Source organism: Bos taurus, chromosome 16, assembly GCF_002263795.3.
Source record: "Bos taurus isolate L1 Dominette 01449 registration number 42190680 breed Hereford chromosome 16, ARS-UCD2.0, whole genome shotgun sequence".
NCBI classification, from domain to species: domain Eukaryota; kingdom Metazoa; phylum Chordata; class Mammalia; order Artiodactyla; family Bovidae; genus Bos; species Bos taurus.
The window spans coordinates 27,834,918-27,855,772 of NC_037343.1; the positions used below are offsets into that span (position 1 = coordinate 27,834,918).

General features: G+C 46.0%; 1 protein-coding gene across 38 annotated transcripts in view; it reads left to right on the forward strand.

Annotated features, from left to right (window-relative positions):
- CNIH3 (cornichon family AMPA receptor auxiliary protein 3) overlaps nucleotides 1-20,855 on the forward strand; it is a 157,373-nt gene that overhangs the window by 116,495 nt on the left and 20,023 nt on the right. The gene's annotated exons all lie outside the window — the stretch shown is intronic.

Genomic DNA, 20,855 nt, shown 5'->3' on the forward strand with positions numbered 1-20,855 from the left:
CTAGACCTGGTTGCTCATCAGAGTCAGATGCATAGCATTTAAAACCCAGATCCACAACATGTATACACTACTATATTTAAAATGGATAACTGACAAGGACCTACTGTATAGCACAGGGAACTCTGCTCAATATTATATGGCAGCCTAGATGGGAGGGGAGTTTGGGGAAGAATAGATACAGTATATGTATGACTGGGCCCCTTTGCTGTCCACCTAGAACTATCAGAACATTGTTAATCAGTTATGTTATTTAGTTACTCAGCTGTGTCTGACTCTTTTTGGCCCCATGAACTGTAGCCTGCCAGGCTCCTCTGGGATTTTCCAGGCAAGAATACTAGAGTGGGTTGCTGATTCCTTCTCTAGGGGATCTTTCTGACCCAGGAATCGAACCCAAAACTCCTGAATTGGCAGGCTGATTCTTTACCACTGAGCCACCTTGCTATGCTATGCTAAGTCACTTCAGTCGTGTCCGACTCTGTGCGACCCCATAGATGGCAGCCCACCAGGCTCCCCCGTCCCTGGGATTCTCCAGGCAAGAACACTGGAGTGGGCTGCCATTTCCTTCTCCAATGCATAAAAGTGAAAAGTGAAAGTGAAGTCACTCAGTCGTGTCCGACTCTTAGCGACCCCATGGATTGCAGCCTAACAGGCTTCTCCATCCATGGGATTTTCCAAGCAAGAGTACTGGAGTGGGGTGCCATTGCCTTTTCCACTGAGCCACCTTAGAAGCCCCAAAATAACATGGGGCTTGAACCCATGGCCCTGGGATTAAGAGTCCAATACTCTACCAACTGAGCTAGCCAGGTAATTGGCTATACTCCAATATAAAACAAAAAGTTGTTTTAAAAAAATCCTCTTAGAAATAAAAAAATATCCAGATCCAGATTGTGAAGTGGGGTTGGAAATCTGCATTTTTGTGATGTTCTAACATAGTATTCTGATGTGCAACAGTTTTGGGAACCACTGACTTTTGGGGTCCTACAGTCGCACGATCAGATCTTACACTGCCTTGTGTTGTATTTATGTATCTATCTGACTTGCCCCTCTAGACTCTCCCCAAAGTCGGGACCATGCCACTGAGTCATCTCACCTTTGTATCACCTGGCAGGATATCTCACTCAGAGTAGTTCAATAAATTGCTCAACCAGTGTTGTTTGAATGCATGCATGCACATGTGAGAGACTTCTTCAGTGAGATGGGACTTGATAGGCAAGAGGAACCTGAAATGCAGACATGAGTTGAAAGAAAGTTCAAGTGGAGAGAGGAGCTTTAAATTTCAATATTTTGTGCAAAAAGCAGATGATCATCCAAACTCTCAGGAGTCACTTCGAAATCTGTTTGCTTCTAGGGTCAAAATATTGCTCACAGATGGAGTTAGTTTCAGTTTTGAGAAAATGCTCATCTTTATAAGACTTTCCAATGTGTATCCTATTATTTGGTTGTATCATTTCTGGCTTTATGATGAACAACTGGTTGTTTTTAAAATAGAATGTTTCAACTCTTCCAGTATGTGGTCCCTAAGGTTGCTCTGGCAACCACCTTGAAAACTCTGGAAAGCTTTATCCTAAGTTTCCAAACTTCTCAGATTTTCCAGCTGCCACATTGATTTTTAGCAGTTGCTTTGACTGAAAGAGTAACATTAAATAACCTTAATTAATTTAGCTAAATCTAAAATTCCTTCCACCTCCCCCTCTTCCAGCATTCTCAGCAGTATTGTCCTGTATGCCTCTTTCGACTGTAGCGGTGTTAAACCCTGGATCTTCAGGGAAATACGACCTTCAGTAGTGAGTTAATCATGCGTCAAACAGACACTGCCTGGGAGACCTCCCTCTGCAGTTATTTAAAATATCATCACTGTACCTGTGGTTTCCAGACCCATCTCTGGTTTTACTGAAAAGTCAAAGGGAGGAAAAAGAGTCACTGCTGAGAGGCATGTGTGGTTTTGATTGTCACGACAAAGTCTCTGCACAGTTCTCAGGAGTCTTGTGGACATCACGGCTCTTGCCTTGTGTTGATTGTTCAGTATGCATTGGTTCATACACTGGCCCCTGTATATGGAGGGCAGGGAGGGAGCGAAGAAAAAGGCAGCCCACTCCAGATTGGTAGGTGGCAAGTCTAATTACAAGGCTGTCCTGTGTGAAGACAAGGTGTGAGTGGATCTCCACACCTACCCCGAGAATCTTAAAAGTTTATATAGAGGCCTTAACTGGGTTAGTCATGTATTCAGTCCACAGGGTCTCAGTAACACCTTGCTCTCTCTTGGAACAGGCCCCACTACAAGAGCAGCAGGCAGAGGACAGGGGAGGGGGTGAGGAGCCTTGATGCCCCGGGCCAGCTCAAGGGTCAGCCAGTGGTCCCACCCTCTAGCTGATCTCCTCCATCACTTCCTCCTTCACAACCGGCTCTTACAATCTTGTATGTCCCCCTTTCCATAATGTGCCCTGAGTGGTCAGCAAGGGTTTTCCTCAGCATGGAAGGGGCTTGTTGGGAGGCTGTCTGGCTGCATTGAAAACTGATGCCACAGTCTAGACAAGTGCAAGAAAAAACACAGATCAAGATAATGATTCCTAAACTAAATAACATTGTGTGTGTGTGTGTGTTATCAAGAGCCCTTTTGGAGCTCAGACTATGCCTCAATGGCATATTGATTATTTTGAAATTAAGTTACTTAAGAAATGGCTGATACAAGAGGGACAATTTCACCCCTCTCTGTTTCCCTGCAAAGCAGGAAATTTCTCTCATGTCAGAGGTGAGCTCTGTGCATCTGAGTGTAAAAGGACACCATTATCGCCAGAGACTGGGAATTTAGGGCTGAGAAGCCTGGTAAACATGCCTCGTTATTGCTTTCACTTACTACCCCAAGCCCACACAATTTAGATTCTTCACTAATTAAGCACCCAAAGCTTAATTTCTTTGTTCTGTCAATTCCTCCCTCATTTATTGTTTCTCTAGGGAGGATCCCCTGGAAAAGGAAATGGCAACCCACTCCAGTATTCTTGCCTGGAGAATCCCATGGATGGAGGAGCCTGGTGCGCTACAGTCCATGGGATCATAAAGAGTCAGACATGACTGAGTGACTAATACACACTTACTGTTTCTTGGTCTAAAAAGTATAAAAACTACCTGCTTTGGCCACGTCTTAGATCCTACTTCTATAAGACCTCTGTGCACATGAGTTAAAATTTCTTTTTCTCCTGTTAATCTGTCTTGTGTAAATTTTTAGTCCAGCCACAAGAACTTGAGAAGGGTAGAGAGGGAAATTTCCCCCTCACCAATAGCCATATGATCTGAATCACTGATTTATGAAGTCTCCTAGGCTTGGGGTCAGGTCACTCAGGGCATTCATTTGTGTCTTTATGTGATTTAATAGTGATGATGTATTGGCGAACTCATCAGGTATGAACACACTACCTTCTGTTTAGATAATGCCATGGGTGCCTCCTTATGATATAATGTCCAAGGCAATTCTATTTTGGAGGACAGCTTTTCTCATTGTAGACATTTCAGTGTTCATTTAAGGGCAGGCTTAAATTATTTGAAGGCTTAAACACTTTGTTGGCTTAGATCATTTGAGGTTTGCTCAGAGAATTTTGTCGGAGAAGGCAATGGCACCCCACTCCAGTACTCTTGCCTGGGAAATTCCATGGACAGAGGAGCCTGGAAGGCTGCAGTCCATGGGGTCGCTGACGGTCGGACACGACTGAGCGACTTCACTTTCACTTTTCACTTTCATGCATTGGAGAAGGAAATGGCAACCCACTCCAGTGTTCTTGCCTGGAGAATCCCAGGGACCGTGGAGCCTGGTGGGCTGCTGTCTATGGGATCACACAGAGTCGGACACGACTGAAGCGACTTAGCAGCAGCAGCAGAGAATTTTGTAAGGCTTCTAGACACTTTATACTGTCCTCTAGGCTGATAGAGGGGACGAAGATGATGGCCAAATGATCATACCAGTGGAAAACAGAGTGTGTCCCCTCCTTGAGGAGAAAGAGATTGGCAGTTTTAGGACTTGACCTGGTTGTATGTACCGTACATGTCTGCTGAAGGAGGCAGAACTGACAGGTGTGAGGAGGTGGACACGAATGGGATATGCCAGACCAAGACCCTCAGTTTCTCTCCTCTTTCGATGGTGCATGTTCTGTTCCAGCTGTAGTGTGTTTTCACAGATCCAGCTTGCAGTAGGACAACAGGATCCCACTAGAGTTATCCCTTACCTGGGGGTGCCAAGTACCTTACCCATCCCAGTAGGATATCTCATTGCAAATTCCAGTAGGTAACTTCTTTCCTAGGTGTGATGAGGCTTGGTGTTCTCAGCAGCATAGCATGTTGATCCATGGTGAGAGTCGGGGCAGTGGCTGTTTGCTACAATTTCCATGCCTTTATAGTATTGGGTGCATTGGTAGGTGTCCCCAGTCTGGCACATGGGGCGACAGGCTCTACTGGTTGATCATTCAAATCTATTAAATCCTGGAAGAGCACTTTAGTCTACTCAGCCAAGATAGTTTTACTTGTTAGGAATTTTAGCTGCTGCTTTAATGTTTTATATTTTCTTTCTGTTAATCCCGTTGTTTGTGGGTTATAGGGGAGATGAAACCTCCATTCAATGCTGTGTTCTTTTGTCCAGTCTTGCATATCATGGCCTTTGAACTGTGACTTCTGATCACTGTTCCATGAGGGTATCTGTACGTGGTACTGTTTCTTGAGTTCCTTGGCGATGGTAGCCTGATTTGCATGACAATAGGGAAAAGCTTGGGTTAAGGCAGATGTAGTGTCCACACAAACCAAGGCATATTTAGAATGCTGTCTCAGAGTGGGGTGGCCAGTATAATCAGTGTGCTAGTCCCTTGATGGTTGGGAATTCTGTGGATGACCCCAACTTCCTTGGCACTTGAGTTGGGCATAGTTTTGAATACACAGGACATGCTGTTACTGCATCAAACTAGTCATTTCAAGGGTGGCCTTGCATCCTTGGTAATGTGTGCTGTGGTAGCTTCTCTGTGTATCCAATCTGCTGTATAAACTGGAGAGTCAGTTGCTAGAGCTCATACCCGAGCTAGGGCATCAACTTCCTGGTTGCTATGGCTGTCAGTGCCAGGTGCGTGGAGGGCAGTTAAGAAATGCCTCAGGCTCTTGCAGATGAACCCAAATGTCTTTCCAGTTATCCTGCCCCCACAAGGGTTTATTTATGATCATCCATCCCTTGGCTTCCTGGGTTGTTAACAGCCTGGACTCATGAGTGATCACCAGCCAAACTGCTCTGAGTTCAGCCTATCGGTGGTGTGGTTTATTCCTGTTTCTAGGCATCTGTATACCAGGCATCAGCAGGAAACTCACCTATTCTCTGTTGGCCATAGAGGCTGCTATAGGCATAGAGGTCATTTGGAGGATATATATATTTTACAGGGCTTAGTAGCACCTACATTTTTAGAGAGAGTGGGCTGCATCAAATAAGCATGCTATTGAGTCAAAGTGGGATCCATGGCAGAGGTAGGTCAGTGGAACATATTCCAATCTATCCCTTGATAGGAAGGGATGTTATTACCATGATATGTGAGGCATTCTACTTGGAGGAGTATTATGTACATTGCTAGGAGCTGTTGCTCTATGGGAGTGGATCAAGTTTGTGCCCCCTTTTAAAGCTGGGGCAAAATCCTTGGGGTACTCGCTCCTTCCCTGGTCTCTGCCATAGCGCCCAAACATACCTTCCAGAGTCATAGATATATCTAACTCAATGGTAGCCCTGCTGGGGAGTTGTCCAGAGCTTTAGAATTTTTGCCTTCTCAAGGTGGCTTCTTGCTGTGATGCCCAATCCCACATGTGCCTTCTCTTTCCCAGGCAGGTCAGGGATGGAAGTGCTGTGCCAGGTGGAGAATAGAAGTCCTCCAGATCCCAAATCCTTGCAAAGGCTTGCATCTTTTTCATGCTCTTAGGGGTTTTAATAGGCTTGCATCTTATCAATCACAACTTCTGGGACAATAAACATCTTCTTTAACCAAATGATTCCCCCAACCTTTAGGGCAGTACCTGGACCTTGAATTTTCCACATGTCTACCTCGAATCTTCTCCCTCACAGGTGTTCCAGCAAAGCCTGCAGAATGGCCTGCAGCAGAGGCAAGTCTTCATATGTTAACCTTACGTCAGCACTAATAGGCACATTTTACTGATGTGGGGAAGAAAAACAGGCTGGGTCTCAGGTTACCATTCCGGGTATATTGGGTTGGCCAAAAAGATTATTTGGGTTTTTCTGTAATGTCTTATGGGAAAAATCCCAGTGGCCTTTTTGGCCAACCCTGTATTATGGTGCTGTGCCTCATGGGAGTGCTTGAAAGCTCCACTGCTGTCTCTACCATATGAAGGCAAATTGATCTTAGTTTCTCTGTGAATCTCCTTGAAGAACCTTTTCAGGAACATTTATATTAATGACACATATTTATATAAAAAAACCTAAAGAGAGTTTAGCGTCATTTCTCATTTGATTGTTTTCCATGTAACTTAGCATACCAAATAAGCCTAATATAAACCCAAAGTAATTTCGAAGTCAATAAGACTTCATTTAGAATTTCATTTTGGGATTTAAAAGATTTTGCCCAAATTTAAGTTTGTAAAAAATATCAAAAGGTTTAAAACGCTTGATTAAGTAGGGTCAGAGTTCATTTTGAAACAACACTTAGTTATCCATTTAACCAAAGTGACAACTAAGACGTCAAAGGCAAATGCAGAGTAACATAGTTTATATATATATATATATATATATATATATATATATATATATATATAAGCTTAGCTTTTTTAATAGAGAAGATTTCACTTTCTCAAGACCTGATAAAGAACAGGAAATTATTTTTTATAAAACACAGAATCTTTGCTTTATAGGCAGATTACTTAAAAGGTAAAGAAAAGCATTTCTAATCATATCACAAACAGGCCAGTAGTCCAAAAAGCCTTCTTCCTTTTAGCAGATGAAAGAAAAAGTGAGTTTGAGTTTTATATAAGTCCATTATTGATATTAAAGCTTATTTTTTTCTTGAAGCCAATTAGATAGAGCTCTTTAATAAAATAACTTTGATAATACTTTCCAGAGATAGAAAAACATCACGTGCATAACATATATATGCACAGATACCGAAACATACAGAGACCCCATAGCTTTCATTCCAAAACTTTAGCCATGAATTAGGTTCTCCTTCACATGGTTAAAGCTTTTTATCCAATATTTGTGAGGAAGACTTTTAAGATTTATATTTGACTAATACAACAAAGGTCCATCTAGTCAAGGCTATGGTTTTTCCAGTGGTCATGTATGGATGTGAGAGTTGGACTGTGAAGAAGGCTGAGCGCCGAAGAATTGATGCTTTTGAACTGTGGTGCTGGAGAAGACTCTTGCGAGTCCCTTGGACTGCAAGGAGATCCGACCAGTCCATCCTAAAGGAGACCAGTCCTGGGTGAAGGAAGGACTGATGCTGAAGCTGAAACTCCAATACTTTGGCCACCTCATGCGAAGAGTTGACTTATTGGAAAAGACCCTGATGCTGGGAGGGATTGGGGGCAGGAGGAGAAAGGGACGACAGAGGATGAAATAGTTGGATGGCATCACTGACTCGATGCACATGAGTTTGGGTGAACTCTGGGAGTTAGTGATGGACAGGGAGGCCTGGTGTGCTGCAATTCATGGGGTTGCAAAGAGTCAGACACGACTGAGTGACTGAACTGAACTGAACTGAACTGAATACTGTCAAGGAGGCTGTGAACTAGATTTTGGGCAAGGGAGCTTCTATATCACTCTATTTTTAGAAATACTTATTTATGTTTGACTGCGCTGATAGTTGCAGGGAACAGGGGTTACTCTCTTAGTTGCTCTTAGTTGTGAGATCTTCCCCAACCAGGAATTGAACTGGTGTCTCCGGTCCTGCAAGGCAAATTCTTTACCACTGGACCACCAAGAAAGCCCAGCAGTCTATATTTTAAAAAACCTTTCTCCTCCTTTTTTTCCTTCAGTCTTTGTAGGCAGTGACTTAGTTGTTCTTTGGGGTGTTTACATTTCAAAGACATGATAAGATTTACAATTTCAAGGGATGGAGAAAGAGTGCAAGTTTGCTCCTAGGAGTTTTGGGGTGTATTTATCTGTTATCAGAAGTCTAGGGTAATTGCTATTTAAAATTTCCTTTGTATTAGGAGTTGGATTACGTGGGGGCACTCTGTCTGTTTTATTGTCAATTACTGTAATATCCTCCCCTTCATTATCCCAGCTTCTCCAAGGATTCTACCTCTAGTATCTAACCAGGCTTTGTCACACGTGCTCAGATATTAATCTGTGGCATCTTGTGCCCTCCTGGCTTTGCAAAATCTTGTACTAAAGTCTCCAATTTACTAATCTTTTCTCCCACCTTATCTGCTAGCCCCCAAACTAGCAAAATAGTAGACAGTTGCATGTTTTGTTTTGTTTTTTTCTAATTTCTGCTCTTCTTTCAACTCCCTAACCTAGGCTTTAGCCTGTAGTTGGGCATCGATGGCCACTGGCCTACCCATAGTAAAGGCCATTTACTGGGGCAGCCATTCGCTTCTCTTTGCCACAGTGTGCTCTGCATAGTGTTCCAAGCAGATGCATTAAAGCAGTGGCATTTTCAGAGTGTACTCATACTCATGCAGGGGTCCACAATCATCTGACATATAGGGCACCCCTCCCCACTTAGAATTTTATGGCCAGTGTGGGGTTTCCTTCACAGATGCCTCTTTCCTAAAGCCCATTTCTTTAGTCTCCTGGCTGGCTCACCAATTTTTGGTTTGAAAATTAATCTTTGTATACATACAGAGAGCAAGGAGAGACTATTGAAAGAGGTATATCACTCTAGATTGATAGATGGCAGGTTTAATAAGCAAAACATAAATTTAAAAATTTATTTATAAGGCTCATCTTAGGTGGCTATAAAATGAGTAGATCTCTGCACCGACCCACCAGAATCTTAAAGTTTATGTAGGGGTTCAGTCGTATATACAGTCCAGATGGTCTCAACAGCAGCTTACTCTCTCAAGGCTACATCCTTGGTGCAGCTGCCACTATGGCAACAGGAGGCTGTGTGTATCTTGCAAGGACAGGCGAGGGGTTGAGAAGCCTTCAGGTGCTCAGATCTGGCTTCAAGGTCACCTGGTGGTCCTGTCCTTTTGATGACCTCCTCTAGTGCCTCATCCACAATATGTGATGTGTGTGTGTCCAGGGATTTACATCTGTGAGTCCACATTCAGTCCACATATATGACCACTTGCCCAAGGTCATATAGCCCTGATCAAGTTACTTCTCTGAGCTTTAATTTCCTGCTCTGTAAGAGCTCCTCCTTCAGAGGTTGTTGCAAGGAATAAATGGATAAGGCAGTAAACACTTAACATAGTGGTTAGGGCTGAATGTACTTTGCTGTGCTTAGTTGCTTAGCTGTGTCCAACTCAGTGTTCCCATGGACTGTCCCACCAGGCTCTTCTGTCCATGGGGATTCTCCAGGCAAGAATACTGGAGTGGGTTGCCATGCCCTCCTCCAGGAGATCTTCCCAACCCAGAGATCGAACCCAGGTCTCCTGCACTGCAGGTGGATTCCTTACTGTCTGAGCCACCAGGGAAGCCCATGAATACTGGAGTGGGTAGCCTATCCCTTCTTCAGGGGAACTTTCCAACCCAGGAATCGCACTGGGGTCTCCGGCATTGCAGGCAGATTTTTTACCATCTGAGCTACCAGGGAAGCCCTAGGGCTGAATAAACATTAGTTATTATTATATCAACCAGCATATATGCTTATAGCTGGCTTTATTGCAAGGAGAAAAGTATGTGCTATTTTCTACCCAGTATGAAATCTGTCTTTTTAGTGCTTTGGTCTGACTTTTGATCCTTCCATTTCAGTGTAATTTTTAGTTAGTCTGAAACGCATAGCATTAATGTTGTGTTTGTTCTAAGCAGTCTCTACAGGGCCTGGGCTCCCTGAAATTAAAGCAGCCTCCAGACATCAGCTTGGGAGTCACAGACAGGATAACACCAGCCCTTATGTTTTAGTCAAACATTTCCAGAGTTCTCTATCAGCACAGCTTTGCAAAAATATATACTTTCTTAAGACCCTCTCATTCCTTAAACTCACTGCGAATCATCTTATCAAGACAGATTTCTTATAGGCACCAGGGAAAATGTGAAAGATAGTGACGAGTCAAGAGGAGGCGTGTACTGGCCCATTTCCTTTGCTCTTTGCATGGAAGTAAACACACGCTGGGGATCCTTACTTTCCAAGGAGTGTGGAGAGCTGCCTGCTTTGCACTTCTCAGGTGGCAGCAGGATGTGTTTTGAAGGACTTGTTTGTGCCTCCCGCACGTTCGCTCTGTGAAGTGGTATAAGTTCTGGCTGGCCCAGGCTCTGATACAGGCTAGCCCCTGAATAATGTCTGTTGAATGAGTGGATGGAATGAATGAGCTGGCCACAATTGAAATTCCATAGAGAAGTGATTAGAGGGACCTCAGGATCACTCCATTCATCCACTCATGGATGAGTTATTATCAAACACTTACTCTAGGACCCCTGGCAACATTATTCCTCAGAACTGCAGGGGCTACAGAAGAAGCACGGGCTGTCGCCAGCTTTTAAATGGATTGTCTGCATTCCAGAAATTCACCTGAAAGTTGATTGTTTGATTAAAAAAACAAACCCTTTTCCACCTGCCGTTCAGTCTTTGGGCTAATCCAGAGATTCATGTCACCTTATATGGTGAAGGATGGGAGCACTATTACTGTAGGACTTGTCCATATCCATAGGAAATTTTGTTTATCTCATGTGCCTTCCTGAAAACAGACAAAAACAAAGCCCTTATCCCCATGCGCCTAGCTATTGCTCTTCACCAGGCTCTTTTTCACAGTGAATGAAATGGCTTCCCTGTCCCCGAATCCAGTGGGCATCTTTCCCTCCCATGATGTTCATCTCCCCCAGCAGTGTTTGGCTGCCCATTTCTCCTTCCATCTCCAACCACCAAGATCCCCTGGCTTTACGACCCTGTGCCCTCTGGTCCTCCTCCTGCCTGTCTGGTTGCCCTTTGTTATTCGCCTTCTTGGCCTGCTCACCCCTTGAATATTGGTGAACCTAAGGACTTTAACCTGGACTTTGTTCTTGATCTCATCTCACTCTGCACTCTCCTACCAGGCAATCCTAATTTCGTTTACCATCAGTGTTTCTATAATCTCCAACTCCTCCTTCTGAGGACCAATCCTCCACACTCAACTCTCCTACAGACTTCTCAACCACTGGCCAGTCCTGAGCCCTTATTTTACCCCCTGCAAAACATTTCCTCTTCCAATGCTATTCATCTCAATAAATTTCATCACCTAGCTGTTGAAGATTTCTGAGAGTAATCTTTTCCTCTCTTCTCTCATCTAATCATCTAACACCTCAGCTGGCTCCCAGCTTGAGTATTCTGCTTTTCCTCATACAGCTAATCTTCTAAATCTCAACTCAGAGGCCATCCTCTTCCAACGAGCCCTCCTTCAACTCCTCATTCAGAGTGGATGTTTCTTCTTTCCTTTCTTCCTTCCTCGCGCTGCTTTCATGCTGCCTCTATACCTCAGCTCTCATTTGTTGTGCTGGAGAATCCGTGGTTTCCATGCTGGAGAATCCGTGGAGACACGCCAGTCTCCCCCAGCGAGACTGCTTTGCATTCACTGCCTAGTAAGGGCTTATGGGCTTCCCAGGTGGCGCTAGTCATAAAGAACCCATCTGCCAGTACAGGAGACATAAGAGACGCAGGTTTGATCCCTGGGTTAGGAAGATCCCCTGGAGGAGGGCTTGGCAACCCACTCCAGTATTCTTGCCTGGAGAATGCTATGGACAGAAGAGCCGGATGGGCTACAGTCCATAGGATCACAGAGTTGGACACCACTGAAGTGACTTAGCATCCATGCATCCAAGGGCTTATAATAAATATTTACTGACTGAGTGCGTAAGTGGAGCTCTTCAGCTCTGGAAGGCTTGTCAATCACTTATCCCTCTGCCCTTTTCATTCTAGAACTTTCCCTTCTGTTTGTCTCTCTCCTCTCAAACAATCTGAACTTTTGCCTAATCACTCCCTGTATTCTGAACACGAAAATTCCCACTCTTCTCATCCCTGGCTTAGAGAAAGAAAGGAAGGAGTGGGTAGCTACAAGTGTTAGCTTAAGATGTCTTTGAATTGCCAGCTAGTTGTAGGAGAATTTTGTCCCTTTAAAAATATGGCATTATTTGAGAGCGTGCTTTTATTCTCACCTCCTCCTTGAGTGGGCTTATAGGTAGTTTAGTAATTTAACAAGCATGTGAGGAAACTGGAAGAGAGGCTTTTGAAATTCAAGTGTGTCTTGAAGCTGCATGAAAATGGTGATAAAGGCAGGCTGGGAGGTGTGGGCCGGGCAGGACTGGAACCCCAAAGGTTTGTTCCTAAAACAAACCAGTCATCTCCCAGGTCTAGAAAGTCCACTGAGACACAGGGAAGGCCAGAGATGGGCAGGAGGAGATTGTGTGTGACATTAGAGGTCTGGGGGTCAGCTGCTGGGGACAGAGAGAAGATACTGGGAAATAGAGGCCACGAGGTTCTGGAGGGGAGAGGAGGCTCGAGAGGTGACCTCCATCCCTGGAAGATGCCAAGGCTAACCCTTCAAGGTTGGACACCATGGCCTTGGTTTCTCAGGGAGCCTCATGGGGATTCTCCCACGTGGCAGTGGCTTGGAGAGCTGGGAGCCAGACACTACCACCCTTATCTGCATATACTACCTGCCCAGACTCAGTCCATGAGCAGTAGTTAGTGAGCATTACTCTGTGAGCGCTGGACTGTCACCGCCCTGCTGGGAGACTGGAACCCGGGGTCTTGAAAATGGAAGCCTCTGCCTTTTGTGTTCTTCAAACTCTTGGCTATGAATCTCAGCTCCAGTGTTTAAGAACATCACCTGGGATACTTCTGAAAATTGCAGATTCTTGGCTGGAGAGTTTATCTTAGCAAGTAGATGGGTGTAAACTCAGAAATCTGCATTTTAAACAAGCGTCCCAGGTGTTCTGCTGCAGGTGGCTGGAGGGCCCTCTTTTGGGAATCAGTGGTAAGCAGCCATTTCTCAAACTTTACTGTGCATACAGATCCCCTGGGGATCTTGTTAGCCTTCACCAAGTTCTTATTCAGCGGTCTGGATGCAGCCTAAATTCTGTGTTTCTAACAAGCTCCCAGGTGGTGCTGATGATGGTCCTATGACCACACTCTGAGGCCTGAGGTTCTCAGCGGTTCACCTGGGCGCTGGTTAGAAAGGCAGATTCTTAAGCCTCACCCAGACCTACTGAATCTGAAATGCTAGGTGTGGGGCTCAGCCATCTGCATTTTAGCAAAACCCTCAGGTGATTCAGAAGTACCATACCATTTGGGAATCACTGCTGGATAATGGTGAAGCTTGAAGACATGGGCTGGAGAGGGGGCTGGTGGGAGTGTCGGGTCGGTAGAGCAGTGGCCTCTTCCTCATGGTGTTGGTCATGCCCACTTTCCTCCTGCGTCCCCAGCACAGGGCAAAGTTAGTGGGGAACTGCCGGGGGACTGGGCTTCCCGGAGCCCATGGGAGTCAGGGTGGAACTTGGTCCCCCAGGAGCACTCGGGACTGAAAGGATCAGGCAGCTCCCAGGAATCAGGGCAGGGAGCGGGAAGCCAGAGCAGTGTGCAGGGGCAGGGCTGGTGTGTAGAGCATGTGTGACCAGGGGGAACGGGTTTGTCATGGCTGTGTCCCAGGAGAGGCCTCGGGGCCGAGCTGTCAACTGGGGCTTCTCCCTCCAGGTGGCCAAGAGCAGGGGACAGTGGGGTGTGAGCTGTCTTCTTCTCTCCGTGGGCATTTTCCTCTCTCTGTGGCCTTCTCCTCATTCAGAGCAAGGCCCCTGGGTGCTAAGAAAGCAGCAGAAACTTCCCCAGTATGGATTACAGATGCTCAGGAAAGGTGGGTGAAGGAGAGGATGGGAGGAAGCCAGAGGGCCCTGTGGGGTTGGAAAGTGGGAGCCCTGCAGAGGAAGCCCCGCCGTGGTAGAAGGTAGTGCTCTGTGACTCCCTCCCCACCTCTGTGCCCTCTCACCTCCTGGCCTCTGCAGGCCAGAGGGAAAATGCTGTGTCCAGGCCCTGGGTCACTCAGGCAGAGTCTCCTTATCTTACTGTCTCCCCTTATTTCCCCTGTGTTCCTGCAGAACAGGCTCATGGGGGAAATGATCAGTGCCTGGTTCCCTTGAGGCCTGGCTCTGTCTCCTGGGATTGGATGTGAGGGTCTGATCCTGACTGTGACAAGGGCAAAGCAATACTTGGCCCAGGCATTTGGGAGACGTGCTGGCAGCAAAGAGCACAGAGCCACGCCTGCAGTTCCTGGTGTGCATACAGTTGGCATCTGTCAGATTGATTTTATGGTGACTTTTTCTTTTTCTTTTTTTGCAGTGTTGTATTAGTTTTTGGTGTACAGCAAAGTGATTCAGTTTCAGTTCAGTTCAGTCGCTCAGTCATGTCCGACTCTTTGCAACCCCATGGACTGCAGCATGCCAGGCCTCCCTGTCCATCACCAACTTCCAGAGCTTGCTCAAACTCAAGTCCATTGAATCAGTGATGCCATCCAACCATCTCATCCTCTGTCATCCCCTTCTCCTCCTGCCTTCAGTCTTTCCCAGCATGAGAGTCTTTGCAAATGAGTCAGTTTTTTGCATCAGGTGGCCAAAGTATTGGAGTTTCAGCTTCAGCATCAGTCCTTCCAATGAATATTCGGGGTTGATCTCCTTTAGAATGGACTGGTTGGGTCTCCTTGCAGTCCAAGGGACTCTCAAGAGTCTTCTCCAACACCACAGTTCAAAAGCATCAATTCTTCAGCTCTCAGCTTTTCTTTATAGTCCAACTCTCACATCTCTACATGACTACTGGAAAAACCATAGCTTTGACTAGATGGACTTTTGTCAGCAAAGTAATGTCTCTGCTTTCTAATATGCCGTCTAGGTTGGTCATAGCTTTTCTTCCAAGGAGCAAGCGTCTTTTTATTTCATGGCTGCAGTCACCATCTGCAGTGATTTTGGAGCCCAAGAAGATAAAATCTCTCACTGTTTCCATTGTATCCCCATCTATTTGCATGAATTGATCAGACTGGATGCCATGATCTTAGTTTTCTGAATGTTCAGTTTTAAGCCAGCTTTTTCAGTCTCCTCTTTCACTTTCATCAAGAGGCTCTTTAGTTCCTCTTCACTTTCTGCCATAAGGGTGGTGTCATCTGCATATCTGAGGTTATTGATATTTCTCCCAGCAATCTTGATTCCAGTTTGTGCTTCATCCAGCCCAGCATTTTGCATGATGTACTCTGCATAGAAGTTAAATACGCAGGGTGACAATATACAGCCTTGACGTACTCCTTTCCAAAGTTGGAACCAGTCTGTTGTTCCATGTCTGGTTCTAACTGTTGCTTTGTGACCTGCATACAGATTTCTCAGGAGGCAGGTCAGGTGGTCTGGTATTCCCATCTCTTGAAGAGTTTTCCAGTTTGTTGTGATCTACACAGTCAAAGGCTTTGGCATAATCAATAAAGCAGAAGTAGATGTTTTTCTGGAATTCTCTTGCTTTTTCTATGATCCAATGGATGTTGGCAATTTGATCTCTGGTTCCTCTGGATTTTCTAAATCCAGCTTGAACATCTGGAAATTCATGGTTCATGTATTGTTGAAGCCTGGCTTGGAGAATTTTGAGCATTACTTTGCTAGTGTTTGAGATGAGTGCAATTGTGCAGTAGTTTGAATATTTTGGGGCATTACTTTTCTTTGGTATTGGAATGAAAAGTGACCTTGAAAACTCACGTTTTCTAGTCCTGTGGCCACTGCTGAGTTTTCCAAATTTGCGGCATACTGAGTGTAGCACTTTCACAGGATCATCTTTTAGGATTTGAAAAAGCTCAACTGGAATTCCATGTCCTCCACTATCTTTGTTCATAGTGATGCTTCCTAAGGCCCACTTGACTTTGCATTCCAGGATGTCTGGCTCTAGATGAGTGATCATACCATTGTGGTTATCTGGGTCATGAAGATCCTTTTTGTATAGCACAGGGGTACTATATATATATATATTTATATATAGATTCAGTTTATAAATATATATATGTTTCCCAGGGGGTGCTAGTAGTAAAGAACCTGCCTGCCAAGTCAGGAGATGTGAGAGATGCAGGTTCGATCCGTGGGTCGGAAAGATCCCCTGGAGGAGGGCATGGCAACCCACTCCAGTGTTCTTGCCTGGAGAATCCCATGGACAGAGGAGCCTGGCAGACTACAGTCCATGGAGTCACAAAGAGTTGGACATGACTGAAGTGACTTAGCACAGCACACACAAATTACACAGTGTGTGTTTGTGTAATGTATATATGTAATATATATGTTATATGTATATAAAACACATATACTCTTTTCAGATTATTTTTCCATTGTATGTTATTACAAGGTATCGAATATAGTTTCCTGTGCTATCCAGTCGGTCCTTGTTGTTTATTTTATATATAGTAGTGTATATCTGTTAATCTCAACCTCCTAATTTGTCATCCCCACCCCCCAATTTTATGGTGACTTTAAATTACAATTCTAATTGCATTTTTATTTGGCCAAGTTGCATATGTACCAGAGTCATCTGCTTTCCCCATAAAAATCCTGGATAAACATTGATGCAGAATCCAGGAGGTCAAACAGCTTGACGTGCCAGCATCATCAAATAGGCAACACTCCAGTTGGCCCAACCCAAGTCCGAGCTGTTGGGATGTTCCTCCTTAATTGTGCCATCTGTGGTTGGGATGCCAGCCCTCTACCGGAGGGAGCAGAGGCTGCAGGGAAGCCTTGCCTCTGCGGAGGCTGACTGGCGAGTCTGGGCGGCCCTCCTCGGCCCGTCTGGTGCAGGCCCTTGCCTCCCTGCTGCGGGGGAGCACCCTCTCCAGGAGAGCTTTGCTGTTGTTGTTCAGTCACTAAGTCTGTCCGCCTCTTTGTGACCCCATGGACTGCAGCATGCCAGGAGAGCTTTACCCAGAGCAACTAAAGAGAAAGTGCCTTCCTTTGAGTAAAGGGACTAAGACAGAATAAGGTTTCCTGACAGTGCCTGGATGCTTTTTTATAGTCTTCCAGTTTAGCAAAATCCCAGGTTCCTGAGCTGCCATCCTGTGCCTCTTATCCTGCAGTCTCCTCCTCCTCATGTGAATTATGTGCACGATGGTTCATATGGGGACAATTGGAGAACAGATCCCCATGCTGGACATTATGAGAAGATTGTCTCCGCCCTGCTCATCCCAGAAGGGCATCTCTGTTTTAGGGCCAGTCTGGTGTGGGCTGGGCAATCAAATGAAAGAGACATTATCTTTTCTTCTTCTTCATAGTCACTGGCTCCTGGGGAAGATAAACCTCAGGACAGACACACAGGGAACTGGGTTGTTGTTGAAAACAGGCGAGGACTGGGGCAGGCTGCTAAACAGCTGTGGGTTTTTCTTCCCATTTGGTGAAGCTGGAAGCTTGGTTTAATCAGAGAAGGGGAAGGTCAGAGGAGATCGGATGGAGACTCAAGAAACTAAATTGGGTTCTGGGACATTTCACTTGACACGTTACCTGCCTGAGCATGGCAAATAGCTCACATGTGACCATTAACAAAGATAATGATCACTTTCATCTCCACAACGACATCTTTCTTTCTTTGATGTTTCTTCCGCCTTGAGAGCACTGTCACAGGACACCCTGAGTCCCTTCTAGCAACTTTGTCGGTAGGTTGCACATGTTGGCATTTACAGATGAGGGAAATAAGCTTTTCTCAGTATCATACCGTCGATCATTATGTAACTGGTAAGAATTTATATAACACGTTGAGATAGTGGGCTAATATTTTTAGCTCAGTGTGATCACAGCAGAAAAGCTTATTGTCTGAGTCAACAGGGTTCATTGAAAGATGGGTGGTCTCATAGCTGACACTCCCTTCAAGCTACACGCAGCCCTGGGACCTTCCCCGTGGCTTCTGTGTCTTGGCTCTTAGGGTGTTTGGCCCTAGCCAGGCTTATCCCAGCCCCTCAGAAATCCTGCCCCACTGGGATGCTGGTGGGAGCCAGGAGTGCATCCCACTGCTAGGGATGCTTCGTACCACCTCTCCACCTTCGCCATCTCCTCCTCCCCAGTCTTAGGGAATCCACTCTCTCCCTAGGGAGCTTCATTCCTTTGCTTCAACTCCAAGCATTCCCTCTCTCTTTTCTCTCCCTTTAGGGGTTAGAAGAACTTCTCTTCCTGCCCCCAGGCCCTTCTCCACCACAATGAAATAAGACAGACATCGATACATTATTATAGTATTCTCCCATCATGAGTAAAGGTTATTCAGTTCAGTTCAGTCGCTCAGTCGTGTCCGACTCTTTGCGACCCCATGAATCGCAGCATGCCAGGCCTCCCTCTCCATCACCAACTCCCGGAGTTCACTCAGACTCACGTCCATCGAGTCAGTGATGCCATCCAGCCTTCTCATCCTCTGTCGTCTCCTTCTCCTCCTGCCCCCAATCCCTCCCAGCATCAGAGTCTTTTCCAATGAGTCAACTGTTTGCATGAAGTGGCCAAAGTACTGGCCACAGCTTTAGCATCATTCCTTCCAAAGAAATCTCTGTGGGCTAAAGCAGCTAATGAATGGATACATGAATGAATGAGATGATGCTTAAGTAGAAAGAAAATAAAATTCCTGGGGAAAACAGGTGGTGGATGAAAGTTTAGAGCTGAGCTGAGTGTGGCACATATAGGAAGAAGAGGTAGCTGCTCTGCTGGACAGAGCAGTGTCCAGGGACAGAAACTTGCTAGAAAGTTCTTGCACCAGCCTTGGGAGAATGTGCTGGGGCCCATTCTCCAGTAGGGGAAGTAGACCAGTAGGGGAAATTTAAAAAGGGAGAGCAAATCCAAGTGGCTGTGAAGAAGAAATGGCAAGATTTGGAAACTGTGGGGTGAGAAATGGATAAGACAGAGAAGCCAGAGATGGCTATTGTTAGCAGAAATTGGACGTTTAGGAGATAAAGCTTACAGGTGCTGGGAGGAGATTGAGCTTTCAGCACCAGGTGGTTGCAAACTATCTGGATGGAAGCATCTGCCAGGAACTGGAAATTGAGGACTAGAATCTGGGCAGGGAGTCAGGATAGGTGATCCTCATCTATCCATCCTCTTAGAGGCCATGGAAGAAGCTGGGGGTGGTGGTGGCGGGGGTGAACCCTTTGAGGTCTTCACTGACAAGTGTCTGAGCTTTGCTAGTGTGCTCCGAGAACTTCACCTGATACTTGACCTCTGCGAGCATCAGGGCAGGGTGGAGTGGCAGGAGGCTGTGCTGTCATTGTACTCTCATGACCAGCCCATATGCTGCAGTTTATGATGGCGACACACAAAGGCTGCAGCCCTGGGGGATGAGAAAGCTGGGTCCCAGCAGGGGGGGAATAAAATGAACATTTACCCGGAACTTGGCTCGCATCAGGCCTGGCCTTAATCCACTCAGTGGTGACTAAGTAGCCTTTTAGGTGGGCTTGTGAAGAACCCGCCCAGGTGGTGACTGTCACCTCTTTCTTTTGTCCCATCATTTCCTGTTCCTGGAGGGCTGACTTCTAGCTTCCTCGTGTGGTTAGGTTTTACTCATCCTTTCAAGTTTCCTGGATTCCACCTTGATGACGAAACCTTCCGTGAGCCCCCTGGTTGGAGTGAATTGCAGTCTTTACAGCAATCTCACAATACCTGTATTGAGACCACTTATTTAGTATTTATGACTCTGTAAAGCAAGGCGTAATGAGACAGGAATTCAATAGACTGGGGCCTGTGTGAAGCAGTTCCTCTGTTTGTTGTATGAAAGAATGAGATTGGCACCATTCAACAGCTTGTCTTATGAAGGAAACAGTATTTTCCATTGAAGGGGATGACTCAGGATGGTGGGGGGACAGTCAGTGCTCCCCTCAGTGTTCCTGTAGTTGGCCCAGGAGGTTCAGGGACAGTCTTTGTAGAAGAGTGAGATAAGCAGGGTTGGGATGGGGCAGCTAGTCCAAACAGCCCACACAGAAAATAAGCATTGTGCCCACTTGGTGATCATTCAGCCCCTGCCTCAGTGTACCCAGTGCTGGTGAAAGCAAGGGCGGGCTGCTCATCAGGAGGAGTCACCACTTTGCTCTTCCCACTGATTACTCATTCTGTACCAGACAAGATGGGTTAAATGATGCTATGGTAAGAAACAGCTCCCAAATCTCAGTAGCATAGAATGCAGTGCAGTGGTTAAGACTGCAGGTGGATTGGAATTCTGATCAGGGAACTAAGATCCTGCATGCTGCATGACTTGGCCAAACAAACAAACCAAACAACCATAAAAAACAAAACCAAACACCCAACAAAAACACAAACCAAACCAAACCCTCCAAACTGCATTTCTTTCTTGTTCATGCTGGGTGTCCATCCCTGGCTGCCCCAGCACCTCTCTCCTCACTAATGGCTTCAGGATGATGGAGGACCCCCCACCCTAAGTGTGTTTTGCTGTGTCATAGGGGAGAGAAAGAGACCCCAGAGTGCTTTGTTTTGGCTGGTAAATCCTCCAGCCGATTCTGCTCACAGCCCTTCAGCCCCACCCAGTGACATCCCAAGGGCAGACGCAGGAAGTGTGAGGGGCGGGGGCAGGGGGGTGGGAGTAGGGGGGTGGGAGTGGAGGGGAGCCGGGGTGGGGTTGGGGGGTAGGGGGCAGCAGTAACGCCCACTGTGCAGGTCCGGAGCACGTGGCCTGGCCAAGGTTCAGTGGGTCCAAGAGGAACAGTCCCCGCCACAGAACAGGGACCTCCTGGGGAAGCAGGAGAAAAACAGTGCGTGGACATAAAGGGCACCC